The sequence below is a fragment of the Staurois parvus genome, unplaced genomic scaffold, assembly GCF_062004578.1.
Source record: "Staurois parvus isolate SC_StPar_1 unplaced genomic scaffold, SC_StPar_1.0 ptg000371l, whole genome shotgun sequence".
Taxonomy (NCBI): domain Eukaryota; kingdom Metazoa; phylum Chordata; class Amphibia; order Anura; family Ranidae; genus Staurois; species Staurois parvus.
Window position 1 is genome coordinate 6,324,010 of NW_028318167.1, and position 10,426 is coordinate 6,334,435.

The following is a 10,426-nucleotide window of genomic DNA, read 5'->3' on the forward strand; positions in this document are numbered from 1 at the left end:
TTCTATCAGGTTGGGGTCAGGACTCTGCAGGCCATCAAGTTCCTCCACCCCAAACTCCGTCATCCATGTCTTTATGGACCTTTCTTTGTGCACTGGTGTGCAGTCATGTTGGAACAGACAGGGGCCATCCCCAAAATGTTCCCACAAAGTTGAGAGCATGAAATTGTCCAAAATAACTCGGTATGCTGACGGCTTAAGAGTTCCCTTCACTGGAACTAAGGGGCCAAGCCCAACCCCTGAAAAACAACCCCACACCATAATCTCCTCTCCACCAAACTTTACACTTGGCACAATGCAGTCAGGCAAGTACTATTCTCCTGGCAAGCGCCAAACCCAGACATGTCAATCGGATTACCAGACAGAGAAGCGTGATTCGTCACTCCAGAGAACACGTCTCCAATGCTCTAGAGTTCAGTGGCGGTGTGCTTTACACCACTGCATCTGACGCTTTGCATTGCATTTGATGATGAAAGGCTTGGATGTAGCTGCTCGGCCATGGAAACCCATTCCATGAAGCTCTCTATGCACTGTTGTTGTGCTAATCTGAAGGTCACATGAAGTTTGGAGATCTTTAGCTATTGACTCTGCAGACAGTTGGTGACTTCTGCACACTGTGCGCTTCAGCATGCGCTGGACTTATGGCACAGGTGGCAACTTATCACTGTACCACGCTTGAATTCACTGAGGTCCTGAGAGCGAGCCATTCTTTCACAAATGTTTGTAGAAGCAGTCTGCATGCCTAGGTGCTTGATTCTATACACCTGTGGCTATGGAGGTGATTAGAACACCGGAATCCAATGATTTGTAGGGCTGTCCCAATACTTTTGGCAAGATAATGGATGTCGTATTGGGAAAATAAAAGTATAACGAAGCACAACATTTTTTTTTTTTAATTTGGAGAGAGTGGCGAGGGACAGCACCACTGTCAGGTTTTATCACTGTCTGTGTCCCTGTTAAGGAGAATCACTCTAATTATCCAATCACCAATGTCACCAGGAATGAATGCGAAGGTAAATCCAAACTTCTAAGTTGCCACCAGAACAGGAATAGACAGAAAAAACTTCCAGTGGGGACACTTATTCTCATGACAACTGTCTAAGAGAGGATTTCTCTCAGAATAAAATGACATCCTCACTTTCTGTTCAGTCTAGATCAGTGGTCCCCAACCTTTTTGGCAAAGGGACTGATTTAGTGGAGGACAATCGTCACTGGACCTTGGGTAGGGAGGTGAGGGGGGTTTGGGTTTCAGGGTTGGTGTCAGGATCAGGACGATTCCAGCATTTGTACACTTTATTTCTAAACAGGCAAGCAGTCAGTGAAGTCAGCGCACTCCTCTCCTATGAGAATAGGGCACTCCAAGTATTTTTCTGATTCCTCATTCCTCTAATCTCAGACCGCCTCTGTCCCAATCTTGCAGCAGCAATTGATATTTAACCAGTATAAACACAGCAGGGAAGCACAGTTCCTATTGCCCAACGCCTGGACAATCAGCAGGGTTTACATGTCAGGTGGAAGCATTCAACTGCCGCCCAAATTATTCCACACACCCCTGTAAAGTGCCCACACTCTCTCTCCTGGGCTTCGCTTGCCCTGCTTGTATCTGCATGCCCAGGACCGGCATAGCGGGGAGCCACCAGGTAAAGGGGAGGGAGGAGAGCGGACACACGTTCCTGCCCAGGAAGTGATGTGTATGACATCACTTTCGGGTCCCCATTGACAGTTTCCCCAGCCAGCATATTGGAGTACAGAGGAGATATGCAGGGTCTTGTAGACCCTGGATGTCTCACTTAAGAGAACCTGTCACCAAAAAATCCTCACATAGAGGACTTTTTGTCCCTTATGTGATTAAAAATGTAATTGTAAAGAATTCAAATCACACCCAAGCACATAAAATCCCCCCCCCCTCAAAAAAATGGAGGCCTCCCCACCCCTGCATATACGCATGAAAACGTCAGTTGTGATACACGTTACATACCACCATGCACACTACAATGAGTGCAACATTTCTAGCACCAGATCTCCTCCATAACCACACTGGGCTTTTAAAGAGTCGCCTATAGAAAATATAGTGTACTGAAGTTTGTCACCATTTCATGGGTGCACACAAATTTAAGGTTTGACATGTTGGGTATCTATTTACTTGGTGTAACCTTGGCTTTAATATTTTACCAAAAAATTGGGTAATTTATTGTGTTTTTGTGCCCTAGACCTTTGCAGCAATATCGTATGGCATAAAAAAAAATTGGAACCACTACTATTTTATTCTTTAAGGTGTCTGCTTCAGAAAATACATAAAGTTTTGGGGGTTTAAGTAATCTTCAATACCAAAATGATATTTAAACATGTGTGCAAAAAACACAAAAATGCACCCGTTTTTAGGATGGAACATGTCATATGTTCACGCTGCTGCAGCAGCTCGGCAATCTGAGCCCTCTGTGTGACAACAGTATGGGGAGAAGTTCCCTGTACGAGCTGTCACTCATGGCCGCATCATTGATTCACAGAGTTCAGTAAATGAATCCACTACAAAATACTGACATCCTTTGCGGATGTTGGTTTGTAGTTCTCGATGAACTACCATGGCATTGCTGAGCGCTCTGATAGTTCATCAATACTTCTTGTCAGTGTGAAATTGCCTGCTCATACGATGCATGATGTACCCACAGACAGCTTACGCTGACAGTCTGCAAGAGCCACACATTGGTGCCCGGTCATATCAGTACGATTTCAGGGGCAAATTGAATACGCACCTGAAATTGCATCTAATGAATGTCTGTGTCTTAACATGTGGTTTGCTGCAGCGCAATTTCTAAAGTAGATCTTGCATGACTTTTTCTACAGTTTATTGCGATTTCACATGCATAGAATATAATGAAAATGGCAAAGCAAAATCACAAGAAATTGTTGAAAATCTTCAAAATCGCACACAAATCGATTTTAAATTGCAGCGGTGTGACCGGTGACTTACACCCGCGATCTGCTGATATCTGGTGCAATGCTTTCCAGGCTAAAAAAAAATAAAAAATGCAAGCAAAAAAAAGTGCTTTTATTATTTTTGTTTAAAAGGTGAACTTATCCTTCAGCGGAGTGGACCCCAGAGGTTGATTTGGCTGCTCAGCATGTGCTTGTACTGAGCACCCAAGTGCTTCCGTTTCTGAGGGAATAAAGTTTTTTCTCATTGGGGCTGGCGCCTCATTTACTCGCACTGCAGATGCACTTCTGTTGGCCATTAAGAGAGCCAACACTCCCTCTCCCTGATGAGCACCCAATCAGAGCTCATCACACTGCAAGGTCTCTCCCCTCCCTGCTAGTCCCCAGGTGCAGCGCTGGAGAAAGGCAGGGAGGGGAGGAGGAGATAAACCGTGCAATGTTAAAACTATTACATGTTTAAGTCGCCATAAAGCACCTTTCATTTTTAAATGCCCCAGACATTACTAAAAGCACCTAAGATTTAAATACAGTTTTGGTTACAATTATTTTGTTTTATCAGGACAAGTAGATTGCCATGAGGGACAAGTAGATTGGGACTTGCAGACAAGTAGTTTTTTTTTTCAAAATTTCCACACCCCTGAACTAGCAGTGCACCAAAATGAAAATTCTGGTCTTGAAACCCAAAAATTCAGGATGCATTTGCCTGAATACAGAAATGGACAGTTTTTAAAAATTAATATATTTTTCAAATGCAAATTTTTTTGGTAAAAAAAACAAAAATAATAAAAGAAAACAAAAAAATAATATATATATATATATACACACACACACACAATATATATACACACACGTACCCCAATTATTTTGTAAAATATGAAAGATGATGTTACGCCAAGTAAATAGATACCCAACATGTCATGATTTAAAATTGTGCACGCTTGTGGAATGGCAGCAAACGACGGTACTTAAAAATCTCAACAGGTGACACTTTAAAAATTTCTACAGGTTGCCAGTTTAAAGTTACAGAGGAGGTATGGTGTGGCGCTGGATAGCTGCCTTTGGTTTGAGTTACTGTCGATGTTATATCAATGTTTTTGTCAATTACGTGCCATTGATAGCCCATTGATAGCCTGGGAGCACCCTTTTGCTCTGTTGGTGTTAGAGCACTGTTTTCTTTATTTTTTTTATGTGCAATTGTTGGGCATGTCTTGTTGCTCCTGTTTTTTTTTTTAAATTTTATTTATTTTATTTATTTCAAGTACTTAGCGCCGTGATTAGCAGTGCTTTACACATATATATTGTTCATTCACATCAGTCCCTAACCCTCAAGGGGCGTACAATCTAAGGTCCCTAACTTACATTCATAAATACACATATTAGATTGTAAGCTCAAAAGAGCAGGGCCCTGGAACCCCTCGTGTATTGTATTGTTACTGTCTTGTCTCATGTTCTGTCCCCCTTGCTACTGTACAGCGCTGAGCAAACCCTTTGGCGCTATATAAATACTGTATAATAATAATAATATTAGGGCCAATTTAGACAGGATCCAATTAACCTACTAGCATGTCTTTTAAATGTTTATAAACTAATAAAAATCATTGAAATACAAAGTTACAGAGCAGGTCCAGTGCTAGAATTATTGCTCTTGCTCTGACGTTCACAGCGATGGCTCACATGTGTGGTTTGATCACAGTTTACATATGTGGGCGTGGCCTACATATGCATTCACCACTACACAGGAGCACTGGGGCACTTTAAAAATTTCTTTTTTAATTTATTATATTACTTTTGGTTTTTTTTATTTATTTTTTTTACACTGCCTTTTTAATTTTTTTTTTTAAATCACTTTTATTACTATCACAAGGAATGCAAACATCCCTTGTGATAGAAATGAGCAGTGACAGGTCCTTATGGAGAAATATGGGGTCAATAAGACTCCACATCTCTCCTCTACAATGTAAAGCATTATATCAAAAAAAGCACTGATCTAGTGCTTTATGCAGGCCATAGATGGGTCGAAAATCGGCTGATTTTTCGGCCGAAAATAAAATCAGCCAATTTTCGGATCGTTAGTGGGTTAATAGGTCGGCAGTTTTTTGGTATTTTGGCAGATTTTTTTTATCGGTAAAGTTTGAAAAAAATCGGCCGATTTTCGCGGCAATGATGGGCAAATCGGCCGATCTTTTTACCGATAAAAAAATCTGCGCATGAGCAGTGACCTGCAAGAGGAAGACAAAAAGAAGAAGAGGAAGAAGAAGAAGAGGATGATGAAGAAGAAGATGAAGACGAAGAAGAGGATGAAGATGAAGAAGAGGATGAAGAAGAAGGAGAATTCCAGTCCGGCAAAAAGTGTCCCTGCAGAGAGCTCTGCTATTTCTTTGACATTTATAGCGGTTGCAACAATGTATCTATTTGTTTACGAATAAAAACATCTGTATCCGAAATGGATACAAATAGATACAATGTTGCAGCTGCTATAAATGTCAAAGAACTGTCAAAGAAATAGCGGAGCTCTCTGCAGAGACACTTTTGGCGGGCTGTAGACGAGATGAAAATCGGCCGATTTTTTTTACCGTTGCTGGTAACGTCGGCCGATTAAACAACCGATTTTTCATTTTTTTAAAGAGAAATCGGCTGGTTTTCTCCCCTTCTATGGCCTGCATTAGAAAAAAAAAAACAAAAGGCTTTGTTTACAAGGTGCCAGAACTGGAAGTGGCATAGTGCTGTCGCTCTGGTCAGAGAGATGAGTGGAGGCTATCTTTCCTTCACTGATCTCTATGCCCAGCGCTGGGATCGTTGGATGGGTTGTCAGGTAAGGCTGAGAACCACCGGGCGGGGGGAGGGCTTATTTTCGGCACCTGTATCGTTGCTTATTTTTATATCGGTCAAAGGCTGATAGGGATGTTTTTGGCCACCAAAATTTCAGTGCATCCCTACCCTGAACACAATATGGAAACACTGACAATACATATAACAAGTAATCTGCCCAGTTTACACTTAAAATTCAACACAGTGTGACAAATTATCAGCCCCTGATATTTACAGAGTTGTAAAAATCCCTGATTTTTACAAACCTTCCGTAAATTTACTGATGGCTGGCAACCCTGCTCTAAACCCTCTTTTTTAGCAGTTTGTTCATGCAATAAAGAATTCATAATTTAATGAAAAGTTTTAAATCTGCCTAGCAACAAGAAAAAAAAAAAAAAAAAACCCAAAACACATAAAAAAAAGCAGGAAAAAAGCAAAGGCAAAAACACAATACAGAAACGCCTCAAACGCAACCTGCATAGGTGTGAACCTAGCCTAAAGGCAGGTTTTCTAACTTCATTCATTCTATTCATGAAGATAAAAAAAACTTCTGGGTACAGCTCCTCCTCTTGTACTGTACTTACTTGAGCCCTCTCTCCATCCAGTGATGTGCACTCCTGCACACTCCTCTCTCTCCTCATTGGGTCACACAGCTGAGGGAGCCATTGGCTCCTGCTGCTGTCAATCACAGCCAGTGAGCCAATGAGGGGGGGGCAGCCACAATTTATGTGTGAATGGACAATGCCCATTACAGGGGCATGGCTTCTGAGTGAGCCTGCTTGAGCGCCTCCCATAGCAAGAGGCTTGCTATTGGGGGCACTCAGAAGAGGGGAGGAGCCAGGACTGCTGGCAGGGAACCCAAAAAGAGGAGGATCAGGGCTGTTCTGTGCAAATATATGAACATTATAAATGCCAATACCTATTAGACCAGCCATATGCAAATGCTCAAGACTAAAAAGCACCAGTTTGACATTTCTGTATTACAATATCTGAATAAGCTCATCAGAGAAGAAGTATTTTCATCAATCCTAGTTTCAGTGTTGTCAGATTAAGGGTTTGTACTATATTATTATAATACAGGATTTATATAGCGCCAACAGTTTGCTCAGTGCTTTACAATATAATGGGAGACAATACAGCAACAATACAAGAGGATTAGGAGGGCCCTGCTCCTTGGAGTTTATAATCTAAGAGGGAGGGGCTACGGGTACAAAGGGTAATAACTGTGGGGGAAGGACTGGTAGGAGGAATAGAAGGTTCCATTATTAACTGAGGGCAGGATAGGCTTCCCTGAAGAGATAGGTTTTCAGAGATCGCCTAAAAGTGAGCAGAGTAGGCAATAGTCTGATAAATTGGGGTAGAGAGTTCCAGAGGATGGGGGAAGCTCTGGAGAAGTCCTGGAGACGAGCATGGGAGGAGGAGACAAGGGAGCTAGAGAGCAGGAGGTCTTGCGAGGAGTGGAGAGGATGGTTTGGGTGATATTTGGAGACAAAATTGGTGACGTAATTTGGGGCAGAGTTATAAACGGTTTTATATGTTATTGTTAATGTTTTGAATTTTATCCGTTGGGCAATGGGAAGCCAGTGGAGGGATTGGCAGATACAGAATGGTTAGTAAGGTGGATGAGTCTGGCAGCAGCATTATATGCTATAAAGAGTCAATACTGGTACATTAGTTACCCTCACCGAGATATTCGTGAAAAGCCCAGCTGACCACAGATGCAAGATCAGCAGTATGCCACACTTGCAGCCATGGGGTCCCCTGATCAGACTAACCCTGGATCCCTATTTTTTTGTGCAATGACAGGAACCACCCAATTAATAAAATAAATGTCCTTGCAGTAAAGACTTGTTCACACTTGACTCAAAATGGTAACTCTTAACAAATGCACATATAGCCTTAACACATGCATTAAAAAAGCCCTTAAACCCCCTGTGTGTGATTTTGATGCATTTGAAACTGCACCATAAATGCCTATAATAAACAGTAATGTTGTTAACAAGCCACAACCTCCTCGTAAATGCCTGCCAGCTTGTTTGCAGAGCACTACCATAGACCTGAATGGAAGGCACTGAAAGCCCTCAAACTCCTCCAGACTCGACATGAGGCTTCAATTTTAAAGCAAAGCGACGCTTCCTATTTCATTAATATGAACAGCACTGTATGCTGTCCATAGTATCATTTGCATAGGCATCTGAGGAGCATTAAACACACCCCTCAAATGCCTGCTTTTAATGCCAGTGTGAACTTAGCCTAAGGGCTCCTTGCACTGCAGGTGTTATATGCATGTTAAATCTAGAGGTAGAGAAAGAGACTGTAATACATACTTTATTCCCCACTCCCTGGCAGCAGGAGCACCTCTCTGGGCTGTAGATTGGTGGGCCCTCACTAAACTCTTTATAGCCATAAATCACTTTGTTAAAAAAAAAATGTCCATTTGTAAGAGAGAGGGGAGAGGAGGCAGAGCAGCACAACAAGACCTTTAGGGATGCCCACACCTCTCCATTTTGGCTGCAGTAACCCAGAGGTAGGTCGCAGTGTGGTGAGCGTTTCAGCGCATCACACAACTCCCTTTTTTTGTGTGAACTTTATGTGAAGTGCACAAAGAGACACTTTATTCATGCCGCTGCTGAGAGGTGGAACGTGATGCTATCCTGTGCGCTGCGATGTCTGCATTTTGTAGCAGCTCATTGCACCACGCCTCCGGGCAGTGTTGTAGTGTGAACTGGGCACATAGAAAACAACTGTTTTCTGTGTGTCCCTGCAGTGACCAGCATTCATCCAGGGTGGTAAAAAGCAGCATGGTGTGAACAGGGTCTTTAGGCCCTTTCACGCTTATTTTTGATCATTTTTTTCCAGGTAAAAAGGGGAAGAAAAAATGCATCCCTTTAAACTCTGTGGAACTCCTCACACTGGTCAGTTGCATTTCAGGCTATTTTCACAATGCTCTGTTGTAAAAACTCTATCTTTCGCTTTAACTAAAAAACTGATCAGTGAGAAAGGGTCCCACAAATGCAGCAAGCAGGACTTTTAACCAATTAAGGATCGGTATGTTGCTGGATTTTGAGTGATTATACCGGGCCGATGCCAGCAGGCATCATCCTGGTACTGTTATATTCGGCCAGCAGTCGGCCTTCTTGTAAAAGCAATCCTAGTGGGTAATTAGCCGCTGGATTGCTGTTACAAGCAGCAGGAGGAGATTTAGCCCCCCTCCCATGGCTCTCCTATCCCACTGAGAGACTGGAGTGTTCAGCTGGCAGCTTCTGATTGGAGACAGCTCTGATCATCTCTATGGCCTAAGAACCCAGAAGTGATGAGCATTTCATCACATCCAGTTTCGTGGTTGTAAACAAAACCTTAGTGGATTGAAAAAAAGCATCAGATCACACCAATCTTGGTATGGTGCAAAGCTAAAGGCAGAGGAGAAATCTAACAGACCCCAGATCTCACAATAAATAGGCCCCGTCACTGCCTATTGCTATCACAATGGATATTTATGTTCTCTGTGATAACAATAAAAGTGATATAAAAAATACTTTAAAGGGACAGTGCAAAAAAAAAAAAATCTAATTATTAAATCCCCCCCCCATGCTCATGCATGTGTTGGTCCTGCACACATAAGTAAACAGCAATCACACCATACATGCAAGTTATCACAGCGAATGTCAGATCAAGGGCAGTAATTCCAGCACCAGACCTCCTCTGTAAATCTAAAGTGGCAACCTGTATAGGCTTTTAAAGTGTCACCTATGGATAATAAAAGGTAGTTTGTCATTGTTGCACAGGTATGCACAGTTTGTAAAGCAAAACATGTTTGGTATCTATTTACTTGGCATATCATCTATATTTTACCAAACAATTGGGTATTATATGGGGTTTCCGTGAATTCAAATTTAAAAACAAAACTGTATTTTGTCCAAAAATCTTGCATTTGAAAAACCGCTGCGCAAATACCGCATGACATAAACTGCTACACCCACCATTTTATTCTCTAGAGCCCCTGCCTTAAAATATATATATATATATATTCATTATGTTTGGGGGGGGTTCTGAGATATTTTCTAGCACACGTCAGAAAAGACTTAGTCTTCAAATGATTAAAAATGCAACTGACTGATCTAAAGCGTTCCATAAAATTTAAAGGGAACGGATCAGTGTGAAAGGGCTCTTAGGGTGAGGGTCTGCTATAAGCATTGCATTGTGGGAGGTGAGGGCAGCATACAAGTGTCCCATACCAGGAAGTACCATTCTATCGAGCAGAGCAGCACAGGGCACACAATGTACAGTACTGGGGGGGAATTGTTTTATATCACTGCTATACAGAATCGGCATCTTTCTAATAAGTCTGCTGTACAGACACTACTAGGACTACACGACCGATCCTTCCAGTACAAGCAGCGATTTCATCTATGTACAGGAGGAAACGTCGTACTCGGCCAGCGTGACCCTGTGACCCGGCCATTCCTGTACAAAGTGCCGCCAGCGTACAGGAATGTGCCGCCCATTCACACTCCGCACCGCACACAAAGCCCGCACATTACACACAGCCGTACCAGGCGGAGACAGAGCAGAAAATCCTCACCGATAACTGGTCCGGGCCCCTCCAGCCGCGGCCCGGGTCCACCTCCCACAGGTCTGATCGATTATTGGCTATTATCAAACCATGGCCCAGGCAGCCAATCATACA

The 10,426-nt window shown here is 42.5% G+C and overlaps 1 protein-coding gene across 2 annotated transcripts in view; it reads right to left on the reverse strand.

Annotated features, from left to right (window-relative positions):
* The window catches only part of ARMC1 (armadillo repeat containing 1), a 54,800-nt gene extending 44,374 nt beyond the window's left edge, over positions 1–10,426 (reverse strand). The window contains exon 1 of one of the 2 annotated variants that reach the window (XM_089685330.1): positions 10,322–10,426. The gene's annotated coding sequence lies outside the window, so the exon portion shown is untranslated. Of the gene's footprint in view, positions 1–10,292 lie in introns of both variants that reach the window. The other variant, XM_089685331.1, reaches the window with a different exon arrangement.